Raw genomic sequence first — 27,729 nt, 5'->3', positions numbered from 1 at the left:
GGAGGGGGGATGTGAACATGTGAGATGATACTTTTCCCCTTTTATCCCTTCCCTTCAATTTATTTCACCATAATTCTTTCCTCCTTTGAATGGCCCTCAATTCTTAAGTTGGGTTGCAAGTAGCATTTGCCATAATTTATATTTAATTTATCCTTTAAATTAAGACCTGGGACTGGTCATAGCTCAGTACAGTTTGTTTAGCCTGCATGAGGCCCTGGGATAGAGCCTCAGTACTTCCCACAAATCGAAGAGTATGTACTTAGCATGTGAAAGGCTCTCGCATCAGTCGTTAGCACTTCAAAAATAAATAAAATACAACAATAAAATATCAACTTAGGAAACTGATCCTGGCCTTTAGTGTTAAAGAAATGTGTGCTTACTTATTTTTCTTGTAAAACACGGAGCATGTGCTAGACTTAGCAATTAAGATAGCATCATAGTCATATATGGGCCATTAATCGTTCCTTATGCTGAGTTATCATTTCTTCTTGCTTCTTAAAGACACCAACTAGGGAAGCATGAAGATACTACTTTGAGCTATATTTGCTGCTAGTAAAAAGGGCAGTTCTTTTTCTAGGAAGATTCCCTCTGGGAATCATCATGTGTGGTGGCAAAAGAAATCTGCAATCTGGATAAATTACCTCTGTACGCCACCGAATAAGACCTGCAGGTTTTCCCTGTCTGCCACAGGGCCTTTACTCACGCTCCTACTTCTATCTTGAACCCTCCTCCTTGCTACCATCTGCCTCAGTTGTTCCACTAAGTTCAGTAACATCTGAAGCCAATCTGTCATGCTGTCAGGGAGATCTCTCCTGGCCTATTTGGAGCAAATTCCACAGAACTGAACAAACTCTTGGTGTTTTTTTTTTCCCCCTTAATGTTTAGTATCATTACAGCTCACAGTATCATTCATTTGTTTATCATTTTACAAAAATCAAGTGTCAGAAAAGCTGTCAGAAGAGGGCCTGACAAGTAAGTAGTAAGTGCTCAATTAAAAAAAAAAAAAAAAAGTGAAGAGCTGGAGAACTGGCAGCTCTTACAGAGGACTTAAGCTCGATTCCCAGCACCCACATGGTGGCTTACAACTGTTTGTGACTCCGGTTCCAGGGAATCTGGTGCCCTCTTCTGACCTCTGAGGACATTACATGGCACAGGTGCACTTACACACATGCAGGCAATATATTCATACACATAAAATAAATAAAATATGTTTTAAAACAAGTAATCGAGCCAGGTATGGTGGCATACACCTTTAGTCCAAGATGAGAATCCCTGTGAGTTTGAGGCCAGCCTGGTCTACATAATGAGTTCCAGGCCAGCTGGGGCTACAGGGAGACCCTGTCTCAAAAAGACAAAAGGAAAAAAAAAAAAAAAAGGAAATTGAAACACACACACAAGCATTTAATGGGCATCAGCTAGCAAAATACTGTCAGAAAATGCATAGACAAATGGTCCAAAGTCAGGCTAAAGAAAGAAGTGGAGTGTACCATCAGGGGACAGAACTTTAGTTTTTCATAAAGTAGTGAGCAAAAATGAATTGTTAGTACCGGTGCCAACATGGAGGAGCAAACCAGTATGGTCTCTCATCTCCAATAATTACAACTAAAAACCAAAAAAATAGACAAAAGCAGGCAGACTGAGGAAGAGTCAGAAGCCAAAGAGGCCACTCAATGCAGTGGCGAGTTTCCTATTTTGTTTTTACTGATCTAATTTCTCTCCTAGGGTGGCACCAAGGCTAAGCTGTGCAACAGCAACAAAAACCTCAGGGCAGATCCTGTCGTTCTACCGCAAAGAACCAAGAATGGTCCCTGGAAGCCACAGAGTGAGTGGGATCTCAATGAAAGGAAAAGAGTTTCTTAATGCTGTGTACAAACCTACACGAATCCCAGGCTTACTCCTTGGATGAACATGCCTGGAACTGACCCAAGGCAAGACAGCAAAGGTGTATGGCTAAGCAGCCTGACCCTTGTGGCTACAAACCTAGCACAAACAAAGGCAGCACACAAAGGCTCTGGGTACTAAACTGACACAAAAGACCCTGTGCCTAAAGATGACTGTGCTGGATGCTTTAGTGTCAACTTGACACACCTGGGTTGAGGGAGCCTCAACTGGGGAATTGCCTCTATTGGACTGGCCTGTGGCCATGTCTGAGGGGCATCTTCTTGATGAGTGATGTGGGAGGGCCCAGTCCACTGTGGGTGGTGCCATCCCTGGGCAGGTGGGCCTGTGTTGCATAAGAAAGCAGGCTGAGCAGGGGCCAGGGAAGCAAGCCACTAAGCAGTGTTCCTCCATGGCCTGTACTCGAGCTCCTGTCTCCAGGTTCCTGCCCCGAGTTCCTACTTTGGGCTCCCCGATGAACTGTGACCTGGGAGATATAAGATAAATAAACCCTTTCCTCCCCAAGTTGGTAGTGGTCAGAGTGTTTGTCACAGCAATGGAGAAACAAACTAGGACAATGACCCATAGCTTGTGACCCAAACCCAGCCAGGGCTTTTTGATTCCCTGCCAAAGCAACAGTCACCACAAAAGTCAGTGTTCTCCAGGTGGTTTTTAACATGATCTAGTCTCAAATACAATAATTAAAATGTCCATGTAGCATTGCAAAGAACCAGGGAAACATAACCAGCTCCCAGGGATAGATGCCATCATGTGATAACAACTGCCTGGTGGCCCAGACGTTGGAATTATCACACAAAGAATTTGAAAGCAGCTATCATAAGCATACATCTAATTAAGGGTAAATACTCTTGAAATAAATGAAAAACTGAACTGCTTGCTATATGAGATCTTCATGAGCCTCAACAGCAGCATGTGTACAGAAAACTTTTTTTAAAGGTGATGCGTGAAAGTTTGGGTTACACACAAAAGCCTGCTTAGCCAAGGACGCTTTTTCTTAAAGTTGTTTGGGAATGCATTAGCACTCTGAAAATGTAACCCATAACAAATTTAAACTTGAAGAAATCAGAGTTATCATTAATATTGGAAGGTGGGGTCGGGGGAGTAAGTTTTGTATGACCTAAGACTTAAAATATATAATACATTTTTACTTTTTTCAGACAGGGTCTCCCTACAGCCCCAGCTGGCCTGGAACTCAATATATAGACCAGGCTGGCCTGGATCTCACAGAGAACCGCCCACCTCTGCTGCCTGACTACTGGGATCAAAGGTGTGCGCTACCACACCTGGCTCATTTTTAAGTCACTGCATTTTTTTTCTCAGTACCACAAGAGACGACAGAGTTAGTTAACAGAAAGCCACCCAATGGTCAAAGTCCTGGGCAGAAAAACAAAGAAAAATAGCTCAGCAACTACAGAGAGTTGAGGGAGAAGCAGAGGAGGAAAGAAAACCAGATACAAAGGAATATGTAAATACCGCATCCGTTAGGACCACAGAGATCTTAATATTCTTATGATTTCGATTGTCTAGTTCCCTAACAACAGGTTTCCATAGGGTTCCTAGTAGACAGTAGAATGTTCCACCCCACTATGGAACAGGAGAGCTCCACATGACCAAAAGGCAGCTAGTAGGTTGACTAGCCCCAGCTTGCCCTAGCCAGGAGTAACTAATCAAAAGCATGACCCTACCATTAAAACCAAAGATGTCTAGAACAAAACTCCGCTTACACATTCATGAAAACTTACTTTGGATACACACATCTCAAACACAGTCTTGAGCCAGTTAAAATTTCCTATGAAAATATTAGTATTTCCCACACATATATACATGAAATTCTGTGAAAGAATGCTAGAGCAGTTACTGTGGATACAGAGCTTACAGGTCACTTTAATTTTCACAATACTTGTCTCTGGAGTGGGGGAGGCAGGGGCATGTGCTGGGGGTTGGACCCAGGGCCTTCTACAAACCAGGCAAATACTCTACCACTGAGCTACACATCCCCAACCCCACGATTAAATTTTTAAAGATCTACTTCATTTTACTTGTGTGTATGTGTGTATCTCTGTGTATATACACGCACACATGCATGCAGGTATCAGGAGGCCAGCCACAAGATGGTGTCAGATCTCCTGGGACTAGAGTTACAGGTGGTTGTGAATCACTAAAAATGAGTTCTGGGAACCAAACTCTGGTCCTCTGAAAGAGCAGGAAGCACTCTTAAGTACTGAAGCATCACTCTAGCCCTGCATAATTCATATATATATATATTGGTCCTTTTGAGACAGGGTCTCCCTGTAGCCCCAGCTGTCCTGGATTCACTATGGAGACCAGGCTGGCCTCGAACTCACAGAGATCTGCCTGCCTCTGCCTCCCGAGTGCTGGGATTAAAGGCGTGCGGGAAAGACAGATAAATGAAACATATTAACAAGTTTTAAGTCACTGAATTTTTTTTCCTTTTCAATTGAAGAGAGTGAGGATGTCACACTACGCAGACAGTGACAACAAAATGTAAACTCCGAACAGATGGTGTAGGGAAATTACCTAAGATAAGGAAAACACTATCTAGCAGAGTCTATCACTGTCTCTTTCTGTTCCAAAGGCACTTTGACCTCCATACATTATATCTGTGGTAGGGTTACATGTCTCTAGGCATTTCTTCCTCATTTTACTGTAATAGTCCTATGTCAGTGGTCATGCCTCATTTGTCCTGGTATATGTAACAGACATTTTGGTCCTGTTCATCGCTGAGATGGCCCTATGGCAAGGGCACTTCAAAAATCTACACAACACTGAATCCCAAGGTCTACAATTCATATTACATGAATCAGAATCATATCAAAGTCAAAAGTTTAACTGTAGTACAGGCCAGGCTTCTCGCTGCTGAAGAGGCAGTGTGAAATCCAACCATACGCTATGTAATGATGGGTGCAAGCTACAAGTATTAATATCCATTTCCACTCCCCTGTGGTATTTAAAATTTTATTAAAATAAATGTAATGATCACTCTTCTGTGACTGGAAAACAGACCTCTGAATCTGGAGGGGAAAGGATGAAATGTATTTATTTCAAAGTTAAATTTGAAGTGAAAATCACAAGACAACAGATTGCAAATTTAAAATTAGATTCTAGTGGGAGGTCTTGGTTTCAAGCCTGTTTTTCCTCTACTGGAAGCTGCAATTGCAGACAGTGGGGGGAAAGAGCTAAGATTAAACTGAGATGAAGCTCTCAAAGTTTTTTGCTAAATCGTTACAACCCATGGAAAGAGTTTTGCCAAGTCACACACAAACACCCCTAACCCAAAAGATTAAACAAGTTTTATAACAAATAAAAGATGACCTTTGATTTAGAAAAGATTATTATTATCTTTGCTTTTTAAAGATCATCCACAGCAGAAACAAAATATATCATTGTTTTGAGGTTGGGTTGGGGAGCCTGGTTTGGTTTTTTTCCCCTAAACATAATCCAATATAAAAGACGGTGAAGTTCAGGAGTAAAAGATCCTGAGGGCAATTCATAGGCACAGAAAAGACTTCATAGGTTCCTACCTGCTCTTTCTGTTTTGTTTTGTTTTAATGTTAAGCCTTTCAATTGTTAGATGGGTGTGACTCTAATCCACAAAAGTGACTCCAGTTCTTTTTCCCACCAGCTATATAGAGTAAGCAATTTCAATAACTACAGTCCAATTTCTCTGCCCCAGCAGCTTTGAAGCAGTTCCATTCATTCACAGACACACAGAGACACCAATCTCCATGCACAAACCTACCTTAAAAGGCAACAGTGGTCCCCAGCCCAACTGGCCCCAAGAGCTCTGTGGCATTTAGATACTGAGGCTGGCGATGTCAGTGGCTGGGGTTGAGGCGTGTGTCAGCACCTGCCCACAGGGTACCCATGAGGGTCTCACCTGAGTCTGAGAGAGTATGCCAAAAACCTGGAAGAGATAGAAAAATAGGAATGATCAGCAGAAAAAAGGAAATGGCCATGTTCATCAATTCTCCAATATCAATTTTATATGAAATAGGATACCCTTGAGTCAAAGGATGCTGCATTTAGCTACAGGTCGACTGGCAGGCTTAGTCAGGGAGATTCACAAATGTTGGCATATTTAGGTTGACAGTTACAAATAGCCCTGCAAACTTTCATTTTAACTTGCCTCTGTGGGTGGAGGCATTGGGTACAAGAAGCTGGTTACTACAGACTAGCTTTTCCTGTCTTCTCTTAATAGTCAAAGGGTTTCAGTAAACAGAAAGGGAAGACAGGAAGCCTCGATTATTCTCAAAGAAATGCTGCACTGATAATGAGTCTTGCAGAAATTGATAAGATAGGGAAAAGCCACAACTTGAATCCATAAAATTTCTCCTCCTATGAACATTTTTATAAGCAGCAAACATTACACTCAAGAGAAAACTCATGAAGAAAATACACGGGAAAGTATTTAGGGAAATTGTGCAAATTGTTATTTAGCAAAGGAAATGTATTGACACACACAACGCCAAGGGGGGTGGATTAAAACTCTCTTTCTCTTCTATTTTTTTGAAAAGTTGCTTTTCTGAGGTGAAATTGCACATGTTAGGATCAACCAAAAAAAAGGCCTGTAGGGTGTCTTTGAGTGGTTTATTTTCTGGCTTTCCAACTGGACATTCCTCCATGGGCTGCCCTGCTGTGGCCACCCACTACTGGTGGTTTCTGCAAGCCAAGGAACCTGAGGTGGCAAATACTCAGAGCAGGAACAGAGAATTGCCCAGTGTGTGCAAAGGAACCACACAGAGGCAGTAAGTAAATAAATATATACATCCACACAGAACAGAACAGGAAGTTTCAGTTCTCCCTTATCTTGGAAAATGAGCTGTTTAACCACGACACTGGTGACTCAAGTTTGCACGAGAAGGAGTTCTAGCAACACCCCGTTATTAACCCACAGTACATGCCCTTTCCGAGACTGTCCCACTGCCATCCCGCTCCTTTCCTCTTCCTAGGCCCGCCCCTTCCACTGCTCTGCAGATTTCCAAATTTTCAAAGCAGTTCCTGAATTGCTGAGGAACTGGCAGAAATTAATAAGCAACAGCCCATTTATATTGAAATGGACTCATTACGGTACCAGCTGCCAATAATTTGCAAGGCTGGATCCTCGCCGGCAGAGGGGCCTGCAGGCGGCTGTCCCTCCACCTGCAGCGCGGAGGCTGATAATGCAGTTTTTAGACTTACAAACAAATTGCCCTATCCACCAGAATTAACATGTTTTCTATCTATATTCTTCTAGTCCTGGAACAAAAGAACTAGTTGAGGAAGAAGATAAAAGTGCAGGGCATCCTTCCCAAAGCACAAAGCAAGCAACACTAAGCGGTTTCCTATGATTCTTTTTCTGGGTTTGGTAGGAAAAAAAAAAGTTTACCCGCAACCTTGCCTGTGGAATTGAAACACGAGTTGGCCTAATGAAGAGCCCACATTTGTTCTTCTGTAATCAGCAGATATGCTAAGATCGCAATGTGCCAACAAGTACCCACTGTGCCTGCCATAAGCTAATGCCAGCATGACCTTGTGAATGTGTGCCACGGTGCCTGGAGAACTGTCAGTACTGTGGGCTTTCTATGAGAACCATAGAAATCAAGATCACCGGGAGGCAGCTATGTAACAAGCTCAGGGTGGGAGTTTGAGCCTAGAGAGCTGCACGCATTCAGGCACAACTTGGCTTTGCAAGTCAAATCTTTACTTGAAAATGATTGGGGTAAATTATTGGTCCACTCCTCTAAAGATGGGGATAATAATAGTTCCAAACTATTGGGTTGCTCTGAACATTAAATGAGATCATCTATCAGCAGTTCTCTTAAATGTTAGCCCTTCCTCCCACTATTTAACATTTGTAAACCCTAAGTAAGGGGCATGCTATGAAACGGGCCACTATTACAGGGGCTAGCATACACGACACTTAATTCATTGCTAAATGAAATCTATCCCTTTACATTTGTTATGGAACAATCTGGGGCATGAATGAACCCGGCTGGAAGAAGGGGTCTAGTCAGTTTGCCGAAGCTCCCGGGTACACACACAAGCCAAGCTGAGGAAATCCAGCAGTACCTGTCTACCTGCTTTTGCTACACGAAGACTCTCCCACTGAAGTTCACTCTGAATACAATCTCACCATGATTCACCCTCATCTCAGGAGTAATTTCCATGCCAGGAGTCAAATGACCACTTTTCACAGAGGGTAGGGATGGTATTATCTCAGCCTGCAGAAGTAGACGAGACCTAAAGGGTGACTGAAGATGAAGGCGACCTGTGAGAAGCACTGTGCTCCATGGCTTTTCCTAAAATGCCTGCTGAGGCAGGATCTTCTTCACTTCCAAAGCACTCCTAATGGGGCTGGAGAGATGGCCCAGTGGTTAAGAGCACTGGCTGCTCTTGCAGAGGACTCAGGTTCAGTTCCCAGCACCCACATGGCAGCTCAAGAACCAAGATGTCTAGAGAAAAGGGTATTGTGCTTGCTTTCAAAATACTCAGGTTCAGTTACCAATCTCTATTACTTACTCAATTACATGACCTTGAGCTAGTAAGTCACCCATCTGAAAAGTCTGAAAAACGCCTGGAAAAACCGGGATTTAATAGGATCTGCCCTCCCAACACCTACCTGAAAGAAATTAGAGAGGCAACACGAAAAGCCATAAAAATTTACACAAATATGCTAATTCTTTGCCCTTTTTTTAAGGGTCCAAGTTCTATAATAATAAATTAATGAAAATCAGGATGTTTTCTTTTATCCAGATCAGTGGGGAGAAGGAAGGGAGGTCTGTGTCAAAATCCTGAACATTTATTTTGTATGTAATAACCATCATGAAGATTTGATTTTTAGTATTGAAGATTTGATTTTTAGTATTGATACTAGCTCCCAAATCAGAACTAACTGGATTAGATAGATGAATGGATGAACCCACAGCATTTGAATTTTTTTAATGATTTAAAAAATTAATATTAATGAAATTTCACTGGATGTTTTAAAGCCGTTGCTTTAAGACTTGGAGGGATTTCCATGCATACATAATTTAAAATAGAATTTAAAAAATTACTGTTGAATAAAGAAACACAATGGAGGCTGGAGAGATGGCTCCGTGGTTAAAAGCACTGACTGCTCTTGCAGAGGACCCGGGTTCAGTTCCCAGCACCCACATGGTGTCTAATAACCATCTATAACTCCAGTTCCAGGGGATCTGAGGCCCTCTTCTGACCTCCACAGGCATTGCATGACCCGGGTGCACTTACATACATGCAAGCATTATACTCATATACATAAAATAAAAATAAATAAATAAAATATCTTTTTAAAAGACAATGATGAAGACAAAGTCAAGGTGGGGAATGTGGGTAACAGTACTCACCTACTGAGCTACACACCTAGTTCAATTTAACAGTTAGCTGCCAACCACAGTGACAGCCAACTCAAATAGGAGCAGCATGGCAGCTATAAAACTCATCAGTGTCCAAACCCATCCTCAGAAGGACAGATGTCCTGGGCACTAAGAACCAACAGGAATTTCCAATGACATTTGTTGAGTAATATTCTGAATTCCATCTTTCCTTGTGGATTCAGGGACAAATTTCATATAGATATTCTTTACGAAAAAAACAAAAAACCTTCAATTCTGTAACAGCAAATTGGAGAGGTTAAAAACTGTTGAAGGATGGATACGCTGCCACTGCCTGGGAGCCGCACAGGGTTTGCCTTTAACTATGACTGAGGGGTAGAGAGCTGGAGGTCAGGCATTCAGGTCCTGACCAACGACCTTACTCAGCAGGTATAAACAAGTTTCACCAAGGCTTGTCTGTTTTTTGTGAAAGCTCAGTCTGCAGTGAGGATTCACACATAAGGATGGGCACTCATCTTCCCTCTAAGGTGAACCACATGTCCACTGAGGACTCTAGGGCAAGACTAGGAGTCTTAGCACAAAATCAATCCCTCAGCACAGATGAATGAGCCATGACAGGGATTCCAAACTCCCATTCCATAAAACATGAATGAAATCATTTCAGCCCAACCAGTTTTTTAAGGCAAGTATAAACAGATACTCTAATCAGTCAAATAAAAATCCCCAAAAGTTTCCACATCCACCCCATTGCCCTAGTTTTGAGCAACGCTGCTTCCTAATATATCCAAACATATTCCAAGGTAACTAAGCAAGAAACAGACTCATAGACTCCATGCTTTCAAGCTGCCTTTAAGTTAGGAGCCATCTACTAAAATAATAACTTTAATTTTGGAGCAATGAATCTTTGGCAATACTGAACCAACAAGTTCAGTTGGGACAGGCATTACCACACTTTTCATGAGTAAAGAAAGTATAATTCAAACTGAAGTCATCTGTCCTACCCCAACACGGGCAGAGCTGCCATTTATGGGAAGCTTACTCTGCTTTGCACTTGCGTTAATGGCTTTGGGCCAAAAGACTCAGAATCTTAAGTTTCCTGAAGTTCTTCGTGTGTATCATTAAGACTCAGAATCTTAAGTTTCCTGAAGTTCTTCGTGTGTATCATCTCAGGCACCTCCAGCTGGAAACCGCCAAGGCCCTGCAGCATTACCACTGACTGCAAAGCCTGCTACTGGTGTCATTCGAGGAAACTGGAAAACCACTGGTCTCAAAGGGCTCTGCTCCACAGCTGGCCATCAGATCTCCCAAATACCCACACAGTCTGATGCTAAGAATGACCCCAATGAGGGAGGCCCAGTTTGCTGCAATGGATTTAATCACCATTTCAGGACACACCATGAGAAAACTCCAAGCAGTATCTCTGTCATTTCTAAAAGTTACAAAGCCACTGACCACTTGAGAATTCCTCCCAACATTCCAAACGTACTGACCCTGTGAGGCTAGAGCACAGTTTTGGGTTCTCAGCTCTTGACACTGTCAATTACAAGTGTGAGTTGCATCAAAAAGCACACCCACGGTATTACTGTATGAGAAAGTGGAACATTTTATCCAAAAAGGGGAAAAGCTGAATGCACATTGGCTTCTAATGCTGAAACCTGTCCTTGACTATCTCACACGGTGTGGGGCTTAACTGACAGGGCGTTCCCAGTGAGAGAACTGGGTTACCTCTGAGCCCAAGGGAACACAGTGGGAGAGGATGGCATTCTGTTAAAAGGGCTTGGATTCCTGCTCCGAGACATAACAGAGTTTAATCCTTGAGCTTCATACCAGAATCTTCTCAAGAGCACCTCTTTATCTCCACAGCTTCAACAAGATTTCAAAACACAACCACTTTACTCAACAAATAATTTTCCTAAATTAAGCCACCCAGATCTCTTCCCTTGGGCAGACCTGCCTCTCATTCTCATGGAGGCCAGAGACACTTCACCATGCACAGGAAAAAGCCATGTTTCCTGGGCCCAAGGTGTGTGTGGGCGGGGGGGCACACAGGGTGAGAGGCCCACTCCTTCATTCACTGTCAAGGACTCCCAGGGCGGGAGTGTGGTTCTGATCTTCTGGTTTTCCAAGCCTGGCACTCAGCCCTGGGCCAATAGAGACACGGGTCTCTCCTAAACAGCATGGTGTTAGGTCATTGTCAAGAGGAAAAGCACCCACAGAAGCAAGACTAGGTCAAAGCAGCTGCTGCTATCTCTCTGGCCACCTTCTGCCCATACAAGTGACTTATTATAAAAATGAAGCTACCTGAGCAGCCAATGGAGATCTTCTAGCCTAACACATATCTAAGGTCAAAGAATCCCCTTCCCCTTGAGGAACAGGATGAGATTATTGTTCACAATTTAATTCTCCAAACTTCTCCATAAGCCTAAGTCCCTGCCAGGAGCTGCCATCCATACAGACTGAGAGGCCACCCTGGAATCTCCTGGCCTGAGATCATGAGACTAATAACCCAAGAAGCCAGTATGGCAGCCGTGCCTCTGAGTAGCAAGGGCTGGGACTGTCTGTGATACAGAGATGACAAAGATCTCACCAGCCCTTTAGAGAGATCACCATGAGGGAGATTACTGAATCACAGAGGTCCCCATCCAATGGCAGATTCTCCCTCCATTTCATCCCAGCTACTGTTGGCTAGAAGTCATGAGATGACTTCCAGAGAAAATGATGACTGAGCTGTTTCATGCTCCTGGAAGGCCATGGCATTAGAGATGAAGAGAATGGAAGATACTCTAGAAATATTAGTTCTGCATAAGTGTGTGAATGTTTGACAAGCAAGTTAATGTATTAATAATAACTAAAAGACATTGAGAAGTGTAGTAATGAGAAACAGCTGCCCCTACCAGGTGAGACTGACATGGAATCCCATACCCCCCTGTTGCTAACAAGAGATCATGAACACCTTTAGACTTGACATGTTTAACTTAACAGGCCATAGCATATCTTAACAGAAGGATATTAACCCAACACTAAGTAAAACATTTTAGTGTAACAAAGAATCTTGTACTTAGAAATTCAATCAAATGGCTTTCAAACTGTTTTAAAGGAATTCCTCCCAAAGATTTGCAAATGGGGGAGGAATCTTTACCTATATGTCCCCATTATTTTGCTGTTGTTTATTTGGGGTTGGTTGGTTTGGTTGGTTGGTTGGTTTGGTATTTGGTTTGTTTGGTTGATTTTTTTTTATTATTCTTATTTGATGTGATTGCCTGCTTGTATCTAAGTGCACTGTGTTGTGCAGTGCCCAAGGAGGTCAGAAGAGGGCATCGGATCACCTGGAATTGGAGTTATGGATGGTTGATAGCTGCCATGTGGGTGCTGGGAACGGAACTATCTTAACCACTGAATCAACTCTCCAGCCCTGTTTATTTATTTTTTTCTTTTTTTGAGGCAGGGTCTCACTTTGTAGCCCTAGCTGGTCCAGAACTGGATATGTAGACTAGGGGCCTGGAACTCACAGATACCTACCTGCCTCTGCCTCTCCATGGTTGGGATTAAAGGTGTGGACCTGGCTCCGTCTCCATCTTTTAAAAGAGAAGATTCAAGGTTCAAATTCAAATATTCCAATGTATCATAAGATGGAGTAATAAAACAGTATTTCAAGGCCTGAGCCCCTTTCTGGACTCCCAGTTCATAAAGTTCTTTTACTCGCTGACCGTTTGCAAATGTAAGACATCTTTCAAAATGACCTCCACACTTCAAGTTGTTTGGAAACAACGCAATTAAGACTACAGACCTTAGCAGGTGAAATATAATTATAATAATTATTATTATTTTTTAAAACAGCCAGGTGGATCTCTGTGAGTTCAAGGTCAGCTTGGTCTACATAGTGAGTTTCAGGCCAGCTGGGGCTACAGAGAGACCCTGTCTCAAAAAGACAAAAACAAACAAACACATAGCACCACTTGCCACAGAGTATGTAAAAATAGATTTCAAAATAGTTATGCTTGGACTATCTAAATACTGCTTGTGAATTGTTTGGGGAAAGCAGAATGGCCAGGTAAAACCTGTACTGTTGAGATCAGCTGAGGCAGGGTTTATTGAGCAGATGCTTTATGTCTAAGATGAAGGATGAGACCATTTTCTCATGGTGCCTACAACCTACGGGAATGGTGGGTACTGCCCCACCTTGTAACAGCTACAATGGTATTATTAATAGTGAATGAGGGGAAGAAATAGCCCAACTTTGCAAGGGGAAAGTTATCAGTTGAACCTGGTCTTTAGGAGTTAGCAGTATCCAGCTTGATTTAAGAGGATGGGCAGTGATGGCCAAGGATTAGCTGTATAAAAGAAGAAGGGGGGAAAAAGGGGGAGATAAAAAATAAAATAAAAAGAGGGGGAAAAAACTTCCAAAAAAAAAGTAGAGAAAAAAATAAGGGCTTTGAGGAATCAAAGTACCACTAGTGTAATGTTGTAGAGATGACCGTGTGGGACGGCGCTGGTGGTGATAGGGCTGGAAGGATGGTCTGGGCTATCGATGGATGCTGCAGAAAGGCACTGGAAGTCATTATGCATAAGGGATGGAATTTTAATATGGGAATTACAAGAACATAGTTTTTAAATACTGGGTAGATTGGAAGAGAAGGTCCCAACCGGGACAGTAAGTCTCTTGAAATAAAGACAAAGGCAGGTGGGATGACCAGGCTTTAGGAGCCACACTGTACCTGAGGGGAATGACACCTCTTAAGTTCCAAGTCTGATAATTAAAAAAAAAAAAAAGAACCACAAGTTGGTTCACCTAACTGGAAACCATTAGCTCTAGAGCCAGATTTCAAAAGCTTCATCTTTGAGAAGCAGAATTCAGCCACAGGGTAATAGAGCTGGGGATTTGGTATCCAGCCCACAAATGATCTCAAAACAAAGGAACAAATGTTAGACCATGTAGAACATCAATGAAATTAAAATGCAAAAATGCTTCCTTCTGGGAGCTGGAGAGAGAACTCAGTAGTTAAGAGCACTGGCTGATCTTGCAAAGGACCTGAGTTCAGCTCCCAGCACCTACATGACAACTAACAACCATCTGTAACTCCAGTTCCAGGAGATCTGATACCCTCTTCTGACCTCCTCAGGCACTGCAGGGCACTGGTGCACCTTCATACATGTAGGCAATGCACTCATACACATAAAATAAAAATTGTTAAAAAATTTTTTAAAGTACCACTTGAACCATACTGCTATGGTGTTTTAAAGAAAAGTTCAGTTTGTAAAAAAAAAAAAAAAAAAAAAAAAAAAAGAAAAAAAAAAAAGAGGGGTGACCTTTGATCCATTAAAAATGCTCTTGATGTGCTGTGCTGGAGAGATGAGTCAGCAGTTAAGAGCACTGGCTGCTCTTCCAGAGGACTCAAGTTCAATTCCCAGCACCCACATCAAGTGGCTCACAACAGCCCGCTACTCCGGCCTCAAGGGATCCAACACCGTCCACAGGTACCCACACACATGTGGCATACACTCACACAGACACACACACATACACAGATATTTTAAAAAGAAGCAAATAACTTTGTTCTCTTTTAAATTAAGAGGATAGGATGCTCTGGAAGTCTGCATATTCCCCACACACGAAAAGCAAACCATGTTTCTTTGTCTTGCCCCAGTGGAGACCCCTAAATGTTATAATGTAGGGACCTGAGACTTTCTCTGCCCATGTTCTCTGTCCAGTAAAAGGTGGGTCGAATTAAGGCACAAGCTCCTCTCTGTTGGAGCCCAGAAAAACAGAGAGAAGAGTAACCAAACCGCACTTTAAAAGCTGGTGTGAGATCCTTCTGACTAGGTAATGACTAACATCATCACAGCCAAATTACAAATTGGGAGGGAATTAAAAAAAAAAAATCACATGAAGTAAGGCTGGAGAGATGCTCAGCAGTTAAGAGCACTGGCTGCTCTTGCAGAGGACCTGGGTTTGGTGCCCAGCACCTACATGGCGGCTAACAACCATCTGTAACTCCAGTTCCAGGAGATCTGATGCCGTCTTCTGCCCTCCAAGGGCATTGCACGACATGGGTACACTTATACACATGCAGGCAATACACTTATACACATAAAATAAAAATAATAAATAAAAATAAAATCACATGAAGTAGTTGTAAGCTGAATTTTTAAAAGCGGGGGGCGGGGACAAAAACAAAAAACAATAAAAAACCCACAAGAGAACACAGATGCCCCCTCCTAGGCTGAAATCACAAGGGATAAACAGCCTCTTTCACCAAGAAGGCAGTTCTAGGAATGTTCTGGAACACTGACACATCAAAGTTCCTGCAGAAAAAAATCATACATTAAATCACAAGAAAATCTGTTTCTTGTATGACAGCAACTGGCTTAAAAAGCTTGACATTCATTGCCAAGTAATAAATACAGGACCACACAGAGACAAGCAGACACCAGGCATGGCTTGTAAGAATCAGAGCCATAACAGGGCGCTGATACGGCCAGAGATTTTATGGATCTCTCATTCAATTAAACATTTCTAAGCATCCCCACTCCTGAACAGTGTCAGTGTTTGTCACTGCTTCCTGATTTAACTAATGTTAAATTACACATGAACTACTGTTTCAATAAACTATGCGGATTTTTCTCAGTGCATGAAATTTAAATCCATAGAGATTTAAATGCAAAGGAAAGAAATATGAATTCTACAATTTTCCCATACTCTAATGAACTCACCTTCCACATGGGTCTACCATGACCACTGTAACTGGGAAAGAGAGGGCCCATCTAGAACCCAAGAAAAATGAGTCAAGGGAGCCTATGAAAAACTCAGGTGAGGCCACCAGCTGCCAGAGCACGCTTCAGCTGCAGAAGATGGGTCATAGGTGGTTAAAGAGCTCCTTAATCTGCTTTGAACATTTTGGTTTGCTTTATTATTTTAAAAATTCCTTAGTTTCTCCTGTATAGGGTCTAAGCTTTATGTTTAAGCCTTATTAAGAAGCAACATCATATAAGAACCAAACTCTCCTAGAATATTCAAAACTGTAGCACACTGCCATTCCAGGGGCACATGCGGAAAACCTAAGGCCACCCCGAAATCATCTGTTGACAGGCTCAGACATCACGAGGGGCCATTAAATTAGGTTGTGTGTTTTTTATTTTTCATTGCAACAAAGATAGTAATAAATATCTCTTATCCGATAGTTAATAAAACAATGCCACATGTAGACAATGAAAACATGACAGAACGACTCATCCCTGCCTTCCAAACAACACAGGCGTCAAGACCATTCCAGATGCCATTTAAGCTGAAAACTTGCTTTCAACCACAACTGCATATGACTATGTGACTAATTTCACAATCAAGACAAGTAGCTAAGAAATTTCAGTGACAAAGTCTGGAAAAATGAAAACTAACAGTAACGAGCAATAGAAAATCTTTTTTCTTAAGCTATTTTCAAAGAAAGATATGAAGATATCTTGTTGTTGCTAAATTTTTTGTTTGTTTGTTTGTCTGGCTGTTTGAGACAGGTCTCCCTGTAGCCCTAGCTGGCCTGGAACTATGTAGACCAGAATGGCCTCAATCTCAGAGATCTGCCTGCCTCTGCCTCCTGAGTGCTGGGATTAAAGGTGTGGCACCACCACACCCAGTGTGTTGCTGTTAAAATTAAACAAAACTTTGATCCTCATAGAGGGTGACAGGGCTCATCTTCCAGAGGAAATCCTCTGTGTCTGGCCACCTTCCAATCAGGAAGCAAACGCTGATAGAAGGCACTCTTGTTAGAAGCTTACATGTCTAGGGCCTCTGATTGACATCTGACTGCTGACCTGCATGCCCTAAAAAGTTATTGCCGTCCCTTGGATTCATGCTTTTCCACAATTATTCCTCTCTCCCCAACTCTAGCTCTGCGCTCAGCTTTCCATCTGACTCCCTACATAGCACCCTTCTCGTTTACAAACTTACCTAGGTCCTTCCAGATGCTCAGCCGCCTATCCGAGGCACAGACCCGTTTTCTAACCTGCTGCTGAGCCACCCCCTTGGGACAGCCTACTGACAGGTCCAAACTCACACACCATTCACAGTTAACATCTTCCACACTTAACAATTCCACTGCAGAAGGCAGCAGTATGATTGTAAACAGACTTTTGGATTCAGAAATCGCTGTACTATGCCATTCAATGACCCTCTTTCTCTTGCAGGTCTACACTGGGATGAAGCGAAGCAATGCATGTGAAAATGCTGTGTCCTGGTGTTTAGTTGGGGCCTCCTGGATGCTCAGCACTTTCTGTCCTTCTCCCTTAGTCCAGGATCCTTGAAGCATCTTCTGTATCTCTCCGCTTCTCTTCCTAGCCTACTGTAGGCCCCCTTGCTTTAATCTCCGTCATTATGATTTCACTCTTTTGTCCAGTTTACCCCACTGCAAACAAAACTAAGATGATTCAAGATGCATTTAAACGCACTACCCCTGAGATCCCTGTTCCACCAGCACAGGCACTAATACCTTGGGTATACAGCAGAGGGGAGACTCATCTGAGTAAAGAAGTGTCGTTCTGAAGATGCACTCAAAGATTTACCCAGGAGCTTGTGTAGAATAAGAGGTAGGGTAGATTGATACTGGCATAGAATTTAAATCTGCATGTTTGGCTTACCTTCCCACCAAAAAAAAGTACCATGTGGAGTAGTTAAAATTCCATTCACTTTTTTCATAAGAGTGTTTTGATGAAAATTTTTGTAAGGTTTTGATCTTCCAACATTTTTATCATCTTTTCTCCTCCAAATCCCCATAGTTGTCAGTGACTTGACTATTACTCTAAATCCTTTCTTCTGGCCACGTTTAGTGGCTTACTCACCCTGTAGTCCCAATACTTGACAAATGGAGTAGAAGGATCCCAGCCTGAGCTATGCAGTGAGTTCCAGGCCAGCCTATACTACAGGTGGAAACTATGTTTCAAAAACCAACAGCAATGGAGGGTGGAGATACAACTCCATTGACAGAATGCTCGTCTAGCATGCAAAGTGCTGGGTTTGGGCCCCAACAGCACATGAACTGGACACAATGGCACACTTGAGAGACAGAAGGCCATAAGACCAGAAGTTCAATGTCATCCTTGGACACATCAAATTCAAGGCTAACCTAGACTACATGAGAGACTGTCTTAAGAAAAAAAAAAAAATCTCTTCTGATAACAAGTTCCATAACAGAATGGTTCATTACATTCTGGCATAGTGTTCAGTGGCACATGTCAGTTTGAGTGGTTTATACCCAGAATACCCCTACGCGTGCGCGTGCACACACACACACACACACACACACACACACGTAAAGAACAGGAACTACTCTACTTGACCAAACTACTAGGCACCATAGCCTAGATGAAATGACAAATGAACCAACATCTCTTCCAACTGACTTTCTTTTTCTCCAGCATCTAGGGAATACCATGTGTATAAGTCAAATGAAGAAATACAGAAGTGTCTCTGTGTAGTACGTTCACAAAGGAGTATCCAACAGATGCCACTTAATTGACTCTATGTGCCCATGAGTCTATTTTGTTTTGAACTCTCAAGGGAGATCGTCCAGGGGTTTTCCAGGTCACTTCACTCCCCAGGCTTCCATCCAAGCTTATATCTTTTGGACACCAACACCATCAAGCATTGAGATGCTCTTTTACCATGGAAAACAGTAACACAATATATTTGCAGATTGGAAAGACATACGCACACAGTTTGTTAGCTGAAGTCTCAGCTCCTGGTTCTCAGAATGATCCCTTCTTTAACCCTTCATATAAACTGGGGAGGCCCTGGGTACATAAGATTCCCTGCTGGTGGCATTTCAGCTCCAGCCTTGAAATCACCACTCTCTTCCATCTCTGATCCAAGACTTCAAGTGCACAGCAGGAAGAGTGTGGAGGTGTCCCCAGCAAGTCCTCAATTCCAACACAGCTGGGTTTGGGAGTTCATTTTGTAAGCCCATCCAGGGGAGGAGGGTCAGAATGATTGTTCAGTACCCTCCTACACCCAGTTCATGACTAATGAATGCATCATGCTGGGAGAGCATTTCTTCCCAGCTAGTTAGAACTGACAAGTCCCCATTTAAACCCAAACCAATCCCTAGTAGGCTCAGGAGGTACTCACAGCCCTTTGAGGGTTAAGTATACCCCTTTCTGGGAAACCCAGAAAGACTCCTTTCTAATGCTCTTCTCCATGGGCCAATCAAAGAACATACACAGAGGGTAGGTAAATGGGTATTCCAAGTGCTGAGATAACGTGTTAATTTGGCGCAAGTCAGCTCATTTCTCTGTGGCCTCTAATTCTTCTTGACTTAAAATCCAGCACCTGGTAAGTGCTCTGAACACACTGGGCTTCACAGTCCAGTGGGGATGGCATTTTGTTAGTTTTCTTATGAAGAGAAATGGGCCATTCTGGTTTTTTAGAGGCTCATGGCTTTAGACAGAGGCTGTGGTCCATGGTCAGCTGACCTCATTATTTTGGTAATGAGGTAACTAAGGTAAGGCAGCACTGAACCCGAGCGTTCATACTAGATTGAAAGTCTACTCCATGGTCAGAGAGAGAAGAAAAAAGAAAGAAGAAATGGGTGGGGTCCCTGGATCCCCACAGAAGCATAGTCTACAGTCCTCCCAACTGGCCCCACTGACTTAGGAGGTTCCACCATCTCCCAGTAACAGGCTGGGAATCAAGCCTTAACACTAGGGTCTTTGAGAGGCACTCCAGATTGGTATGTAAAAAGGGGACAAAGTACTGTGGACATAATCGATGCAGGATTTATTTTTCCAGTAATGATTTTCCATTCAAAATAGCATCCACGAGAAGGAGGGGATTAATCAAGTGTATTCACTAAACAGAGCTTGGTGATCAAAATAACACCAGCCTTCTGCTGCTGCCGCTGCCTCACTCGCACAGGCACAGGGGAGTGGGGACTGTGTGAGGCCCGAGCTAATGTTGGCACCAGGGTGCCAGTTCTTGAGCCTCCTGTTTGGATGTTTCTCTTTCAGTGTCCTCACACTCACAGGAACAGTGCACCATCTGTGCTGTACAACCCAGCTCGGCTCCATGCTCCATGAAGGTAAATAAGACCCTGATGTCATTTTTCATCTTAAAGTTCATTTAATGACTGCTTCCAGACCTCAATCTTAATTCAGCTCAACCCAATTCCAACTCACAGCACCTGTTCTAGCCATGACAGGATCAAGATTCCACAGGAGGGCCCGCAAGATGACTCTGCAGGTAAAAGGCACTTGCCACCAAGTCTGACAACCTGAGTTCAATCCCCAAGATCCACATGGTGAAGGGAGAGAACAGGCTCTGATAAGTTGTCCTCTGACCTCCACATGCATGTCCATACATGTACACATGTGCACACAAAATAAGTAAAAATGTAATGAAAAGTAAATAATCAAAACAACTTCTAAATTTTTCAAAATGATGACACAGCTGCTGCTATGTTCAAAAAGCTTACAACTTCTTAAGGATGTGAATGGTCTTTTATTGGGGGAGTAGAGAAAGAGACATGAAATAAGGACCCAAAACATACAATATAAATACCAATAAATGCAGAGTGCTTTGTCAGAAAGACATGCAGTTTAAAGAAGTCCTCTGTGCATGGAGTATGTTGTTGCAGCTGATACACCGTTACAATTACATATGCACCTTTAAGAGGGAACAGGAGACTAGATGGATACAGATGAAGAGAAGGTACAGGAAGATGAGGGAGACACCCCAACCCTCTCCACAGGTCAAGGAGTTCCCACAGTCACTGTGGAAGCAGCAAGGAAAGATTCCCTCCTGGAGACCTACAGCTTGATTTTGAACTTCCGGACTCTAGAACTGGGATGGTTTGAATAGAATGCCCTCATAGGCTCCAATAATTTGATCATTTCAGTCCCCAGTCAGTGGCGCTATTTTGGGAGGTCTTAAAAGGTGTGGCCTTGCTGGAGGAAGCACGTCACTGGGGGTGAGCTTAGAGAGTTCTTAAGCCCTGCTGAATTTCCAGTTGCTCCCTGCTTCCTGTGCCTGCCTGAAGATGTGACTCCTCCATTTTTCTGCTCCTATTCTGGCCACCTCACCACGTCTCCCCACTACAACAGATTCTAATCCTTCTAGAACCTAGAACTGTAAGCTCAAATAAACTCTCTTCCTATAAGTTCCCTTGGTCACAGTGTTTTATCACAGCAACATAAAAGTAATACAAGAACTGAGAAGCTGATATTATAGTTAAATGTACATCCAAGTCTGGAATTAGAGAAATTGAAGAGAATCAGGGAGAAGAGAACATAGGGGCAGGCCCAGCTACTGCCCCACATCAAAGAGACAAGTATACTTCTCACCACTCATCAAAGAAGCTTCTTTTTGCAACAGATGGAGACCATTACAAAGTTCCACAACTGGGCAAATTCAGAGAACAAGGGACTATGCAGTACCTAGTACTGAGTGACACATCTAGGAACTATGGAAATGATCCTGAAAGTACAGTCTTAATTGACACACCTACAATGCAACCTGTGCATCCAAGGCTCAGGGAACATGACAGAAGATGGGGAGGAAAGACTGTAAGAACAAGAAAGATAAGACACCTGCTGCTAGTTACTGCATTCTAGACATGGTAGGGAAGCTGCACCAATGAAATCTCCACAGTGCGGTAGTCCAACAAGATCTGCACGGTGACAAAAGCAGTTGACATGCCAACTTAGACAGGGAGTGAGGAATGTCATAGGATCCCACTTCAAGATGAAGAGCTATCATCAATCAATGGATGCTGAGGAAGGGGAAAATCAGTTTTCTTCAGGGACTAGCTCCCTGAGACCTTACCTAATCCCAAGTTGGCAGCCCTAAACAGAGGGATACACCATTTAGTGGACTTAGTGCATTATACATATATGTATATTTATAGATGTATGTATATATGTATGTGCAACAATAATTATCAAAGAAGAGGATAAGAAATTGAAAGGAAGTAGGAGGACATCGGAGAAATTGGTGGGCAACTAAGGGGATAAAAAAATACAAATAAATATTTATATATGAAATTCTCAAAAGTAAAAAATTTTAAAGTTATACAAACAAAAAATAAAGTACCCAATAACATAAAAAATTAAGTATATTTTCAAAAGTTAACAATTATGGAGAAAAAAACTACAGTTGTATGTATGAGTGTACTGCCTGCATATGTAAGTACACCCATGTTATGCAATGCCCGAGGAGGTCAGAAGAGGGCATTGGATGCCCTGGAACTGGAATTACAGATGATTGTTACCCGCCACGTAGATGCTGGGAACCAAACCTGAGTCCTCTACAAGAGCAGCCAGTGCTCTTAACTGCTGAGTCATCTCTCCAGTCCCTACAAAACATCATACATTTAGGACAAGATGACATGGATTTTATGTTTATGATGATCATTATTTTGATACCTTGTCTCACCTTGGGAAAGGAACAATTTTTAATTCTGGAGATTAATAAGGGGCATTTGGAAATCATTTGACAATGAAAGCATAGTAAAACAAATAAGAATCATTTCCAAAATACAAAGTTGAATACTTCAAATTTTAATGGTATCTAGATTTATAATGGGCAATTTTCATCCTAAGCATTACAGACGGTTTCCAGCAACCCTAGAGACTTGCCATTTTAAGATGGACAAAATTGACAAAATATGAAATATTTCAAATTCTTGCCTGTGTAAAAGTCATCTGCAAGATAAGAAAATATGCCAATATTGTCTCAATACCTGGTTTAGCAAGAAACAAGGCACATATTCTTATCAATGAGAGCCTTGTTCCCTTTAGTTCCATTTTGAAATTGGACTAGATCCTTGCTCAGCTCTTAAATACACAACACGGGGCTGGGATGATGGCTCAATCAGTAAAGAACTTGCTGAGCAAGCATGAGGACCTGAGTTTGGATTCCCAGCACCCAAATAAAGCCAGGCACTGCAGCATGAACCTATAATCCCAGCTCTTAGGAGAGAAAACAGGAAGATACTTGCTGGCCAGCAATCTAGCCTAATTAGCAAGCTTCAGGTTCAGTGAGTGATATTGTATTAAAAAATATGGTGCAGCTGGGCGTGGTGGCACAGGCCTTTAATCCCAGAGCTTGGGAGGCAGAGGTAGGCAGATCTCTGTGAGTTCAAGGCCAGCCTGATCTACATAATGAGTTCCAGGCCAGCTGGGGCTACAGGGAGACCCTGTCTCAAAAAAAAAAAAAAAAATATGGTGCATAGGGCTGGAGAGATGGCTCAGAAGTTAAGAGCACTGACTGCTCTTGCAGAGGACCTGGGTGGGTTCAATTCCCGACACCCACATGGCAGCTAACAACCATTTGGAATTCCAGTTCCAGGGGATCCGAACCTTTTTCTGACCTCCATGGGCATTGTATAACATGGGTGCACTTACGTACAGGTGGACAATACACTCATACACATAAAATAAAAAATGATGAAATTTTTTTTTAAGATATGGTGCAAGAGTGATGAAGGACGATACCCAACATCAACCTCTGGCCCCCACCACCTACCCCCAAATTCATATCCCTATTGATAACCCCTCTCCAAAACCATAGTGCTGACAAAATCACTACACTCACCCAATTCCATGCCATGCATTACAAAAACTGCACCAGGGACAAGTGAAAAACTAAACTAAGAAAAGAAATAAATATTATAATCTCACATCACATAAAAACTGGGGGTCCACCTGAAAGCATTATGTTAAATGAAATAAACCAGTCAAAACAGAACTCATTGAGGCAGGGGGTGAAGTGGCGGCTGTAAGGGGTGGTAGCGAAGGGGGTGCCTGAAATGTACAGTTTCCATTCAGAAAGGTAAGAAAATGTTAGAGCTGGATGGTGGTGATGGGCGTGCAACACAAATGCACCAACACCACTGAACCATATATATGAAAATGGTCAGTACAGTTGGTTTCATGCTTTGTGTATTATAGCGCAATAAACAAAAAACCTAGGGAAGATGACAATAACTAAAGTCTGCAGGGTGCTTCATAAATTGAAAAGTGTTTCTATATATATGTTAGATCAGTTAATCACCATAGCAACCTGGGACTGGGTACCTGCATCATACCTATGCTTTTTCGAGGCAAACAACATGTCTGTTGCCTGGGGAACTCAAGAGTGGCTCAGTCACCATCAGGTCCCAGCCCACTTCCTTCAGAAGCTGCTGTGCTCATCTCACTACCCCACACTGTGACTCTTAGTTATCCACACTCAGTGAAACACCAGTTTTACATCTGCTCCTAGAGATGCACGGTCCACAGTCAAAGTTCAGAACTTCAGACCTAGAAGCCAGCAAGGGATTTCACGCCACTTCACTTAGTGTTTCCCAAACACACTCTATCACAAAGCCTTATTTCAGGAGCTGGAGAGATGGCTCAGCAGTTAAGAGCACTCGCTGCTCTTGCAGAGGACCCGGGTTCAATTCCGATCACCCACATAGTGGCTAACAACCATCTGAAACTCCAGTTTCAGGGGCTCTGACGCTCTCTTCTGACCTCCTCAGACATCATACCTACCTACATGCATGGAATACACTCATACACATAAAATAAAAATAATAAATACAATATTTAAAAAAAAAACAAAGCCTTATTTCATGGAATGCGTATTGACAACCTGTGGAAAGAGGGTGTTTCATGGGCTCCTGCTGTGGGAAACCACCTTAATAAAATGTGCCCTCTGTATTACATCTCCTGCATTAATCAAGCAATCAAGATGTTTGCCTCACTGGCCATTCCAAACATCGCTACCATTGCCAACAATACCCTCACCTGGGAACCTTCCCTCTCCAATGTCTCCTCTCATCCAACTCTTTCCATCAGCCACAGAAGCACCACACAGAGCATGAGGAGGGCAACAATGGTGAAACTGAGGAGATCATCTTTGGCTCTGGGACTGCTGACTCAACAGGGCATGGATCACATCAGACTCATGGGAGGAAGGGAAGGAAGAAGACGGAGGGGAGGGGGAACGAGAGAGGCGGGAGGGACGACTACCGGGATGTGTGTTCTGGAAATAAATAAAAAGAAGTATAATGTGTATGTCTCTGACCCCAAATCCTTTGTCACAGGTCAGATATAAAGGAGTCAGAGAAAGAAATGCATCACTGTGCTTTTAATAAATGTATCAAAGGAATGTAGAACCAACACAACATAGGTCCTGCAGTAATTCTCACGGCAACAATTCTTAGATTTCACATTTAATATATATCCTTAGCAGTTTCTCTCACTAATTATTAAAAACAACATTCTTTGCAGGGCCAAAGATCAAACCCAAGGTCTTGCATGCACTACAGTACCCTACTCCTGAGCTACATCGCAAATCCCTCACTAATTAAAAGGAAAAAAACAACAACAACAAAAAAAAAAACCAGCCATGAACCAAAATTTCTAATTATGGGTTTGCTGTTTGGTTTATAAACAAAATGCATCCAAAATTCTTGAAGACAAAGCAATGAACTGTTCAAAAAACTTTGGAATGTGATATGCATACTTAATTCTTAAAAAGACCTTAATATTTTTTTCCTGGGACACAATTACAAAACCGCATCTTCCCCCATGCCTATCAGAATGAAAGAAAGCACAGAACTGGTTTTAAAGAAGTAAATCAGGCCTCGAATCCACACCTCCACCCTCCTCTTGCACAGCAGTTTTAAGAAGGTAATTAAGTGCTGACATTGGTCCAGGCTTCAGTGGAACAAACCTGTCAACTGCTGTTTCTTGTTGGGGCCTGTGCCGTTTTTGTGTATGTTCCATTTATGATGGGAGTTTGTCAGCTTCTTTTTGTTTGAACCTGACACAATGGGAAAAGCCCTTAAGGGTTAATTATTAATCTCAGAATGAAATCTGAAATAGATAATGAATAGGTCTTGAGCAATGTGAAAGACACACAGCATTTGTCAAAATCAAGACTGTTCCCAGGCAAGCTCCATGCTCAAGTGCATGAGATGATCTGTGAGGCAGGAGGAAAAGACACAGTACTCAGGAAACAAACTTGGCCCTAGACTGGGTGGGAATTCCACTTCTGCTACTTAACACCCAAACGACAGTAAAAGGGTTCTGCACGCCAGCAAGCCTTGGTTTCCTCCTTGGTAAAATGGGAACAGAGCAAGTTGAAAACCACGAAGACCATTGCCCGAGATACAGAAGTCATCAGTCTCAGTAGCAGGAGAGGAAAACAGAAGATCTTTCCTCAGATCCGGATACTGATCAGGCGTCATAATCCCCAGGCCCTTGAGTCATGCTTTGAAGAATTTAAAACAAGAATGAAATCCATACCTGAATTTGTAGACTCTCATTCCAAATTGTTAACAATGAACATGTTAGACATCCTCTCAGGGAGAGCAAAGTCTAACAACTAGAGAGCATGCAGCACCCTTTGGGATGACAAATTTCAGCACATGACAACTCAAAACACCCTACAACTTGTAAGACAATACACTGATTCTCTAGTTATTTCCATCTTTATGTAATTTTTAAAGGATCATTGTTGCTAAAATTAGTTGTTGAGATAGTTCATGTCCAAGAAAGAAACAAAAATTTAAGTGCCTTGGAAGGAATACTGTCAATGGAAATATGCCTCAGCATTCGTCAGGAGGAGAGCTAGGGAGATGGGTTAGTGGGTAAAAACACTTGCTGCTCAGGCTTGAGGACCTGAGTTCAAATTCCCAGAACACACATAAAAGATGTTATAGGGAGTGTCTATAATCCCAGTGCTCTTACAGGAAGATGAAAGGTAGAAACAGGAGAGTCCTGGGGTTCAATGGCCAGCCGGACTCCAGTACATAGTAGAAAAACAAAAAGAGCCTGTCTCAACAAGCTGGAAGGCCCAATCAGCACATGTGCCAGGGCACGAACACACACAAATGTGTGCACACTTGCATGCATGTACATCACACACACACACACACACACACACACACACACATATCATGTAAATATATACAAAAAAGCTTGTCATAAAGCGTAAAGTAAATCAGATTTACACAAATAGGTTTTGGGACAAATATATTAAATTTAATTATATTAATATGAAATTTTAGGGGCTACAGGGATGGCTCAGCTGATGAAAATGACTGCTGTTCTTCACAAGGACCTGAGTTTGGACCCCAGTGCCAAGTTGGGTGGCTCACAACTACCTGTAACTCCAGCTCCAGGGTATCCAATACCTTCTGGCCTCTGTGGGCACCACACACATCACATACACACATGTACACATAAATTTTTAAAAATTTAAATTTAATTTTATAATATTTACATTTAAAAGGGCACACTTTTATGGGACAAAAATGAAACTCCAGATACCCCAGAGTTGGGGGATATGCCAGTGGCCAAATGGATTTACTGCTAAGCTAACTCAGAAAAGCCAGCGCCAAAAACAAGGCTCCCAGTACGTAACTCTTCCCTGCCCACCCCCCACCCCCCAGTTATGGTTAAAGGGACAAGAAGGATCGATCTGATTGGTGAATCTTAGAGCAGTGCT

The 27,729-nt window shown here is 42.5% G+C and overlaps 1 protein-coding gene across 3 annotated transcripts in view; it reads right to left on the bottom strand.

Annotated features, from left to right (window-relative positions):
- Tiam1 (T cell lymphoma invasion and metastasis 1) overlaps window positions 1-27,729 on the bottom strand; it is a 425,562-nt gene that overhangs the window by 142,526 nt on the left and 255,307 nt on the right. For all 3 annotated transcript variants that reach the window (XM_017798903.2, XM_029564903.1, XM_008835990.3), the window contains one exon: window positions 5,660-5,824. The gene's annotated coding sequence lies outside the window, so the exon portion shown is untranslated. The remainder of the gene's footprint in view (window positions 1-5,659; window positions 5,825-27,729) is intronic.

The sequence above is a fragment of the Nannospalax galili genome, unplaced genomic scaffold (genome assembly GCF_000622305.1).
Source record: "Nannospalax galili isolate Female #2095 unplaced genomic scaffold, S.galili_v1.0 scaffold136, whole genome shotgun sequence".
Classification (NCBI taxonomy): domain Eukaryota; kingdom Metazoa; phylum Chordata; class Mammalia; order Rodentia; family Spalacidae; genus Nannospalax; species Nannospalax galili.
Note: the sequence above shows the minus strand (reverse complement) of the source record. Positions and strands in the feature narration are given on the sequence as shown.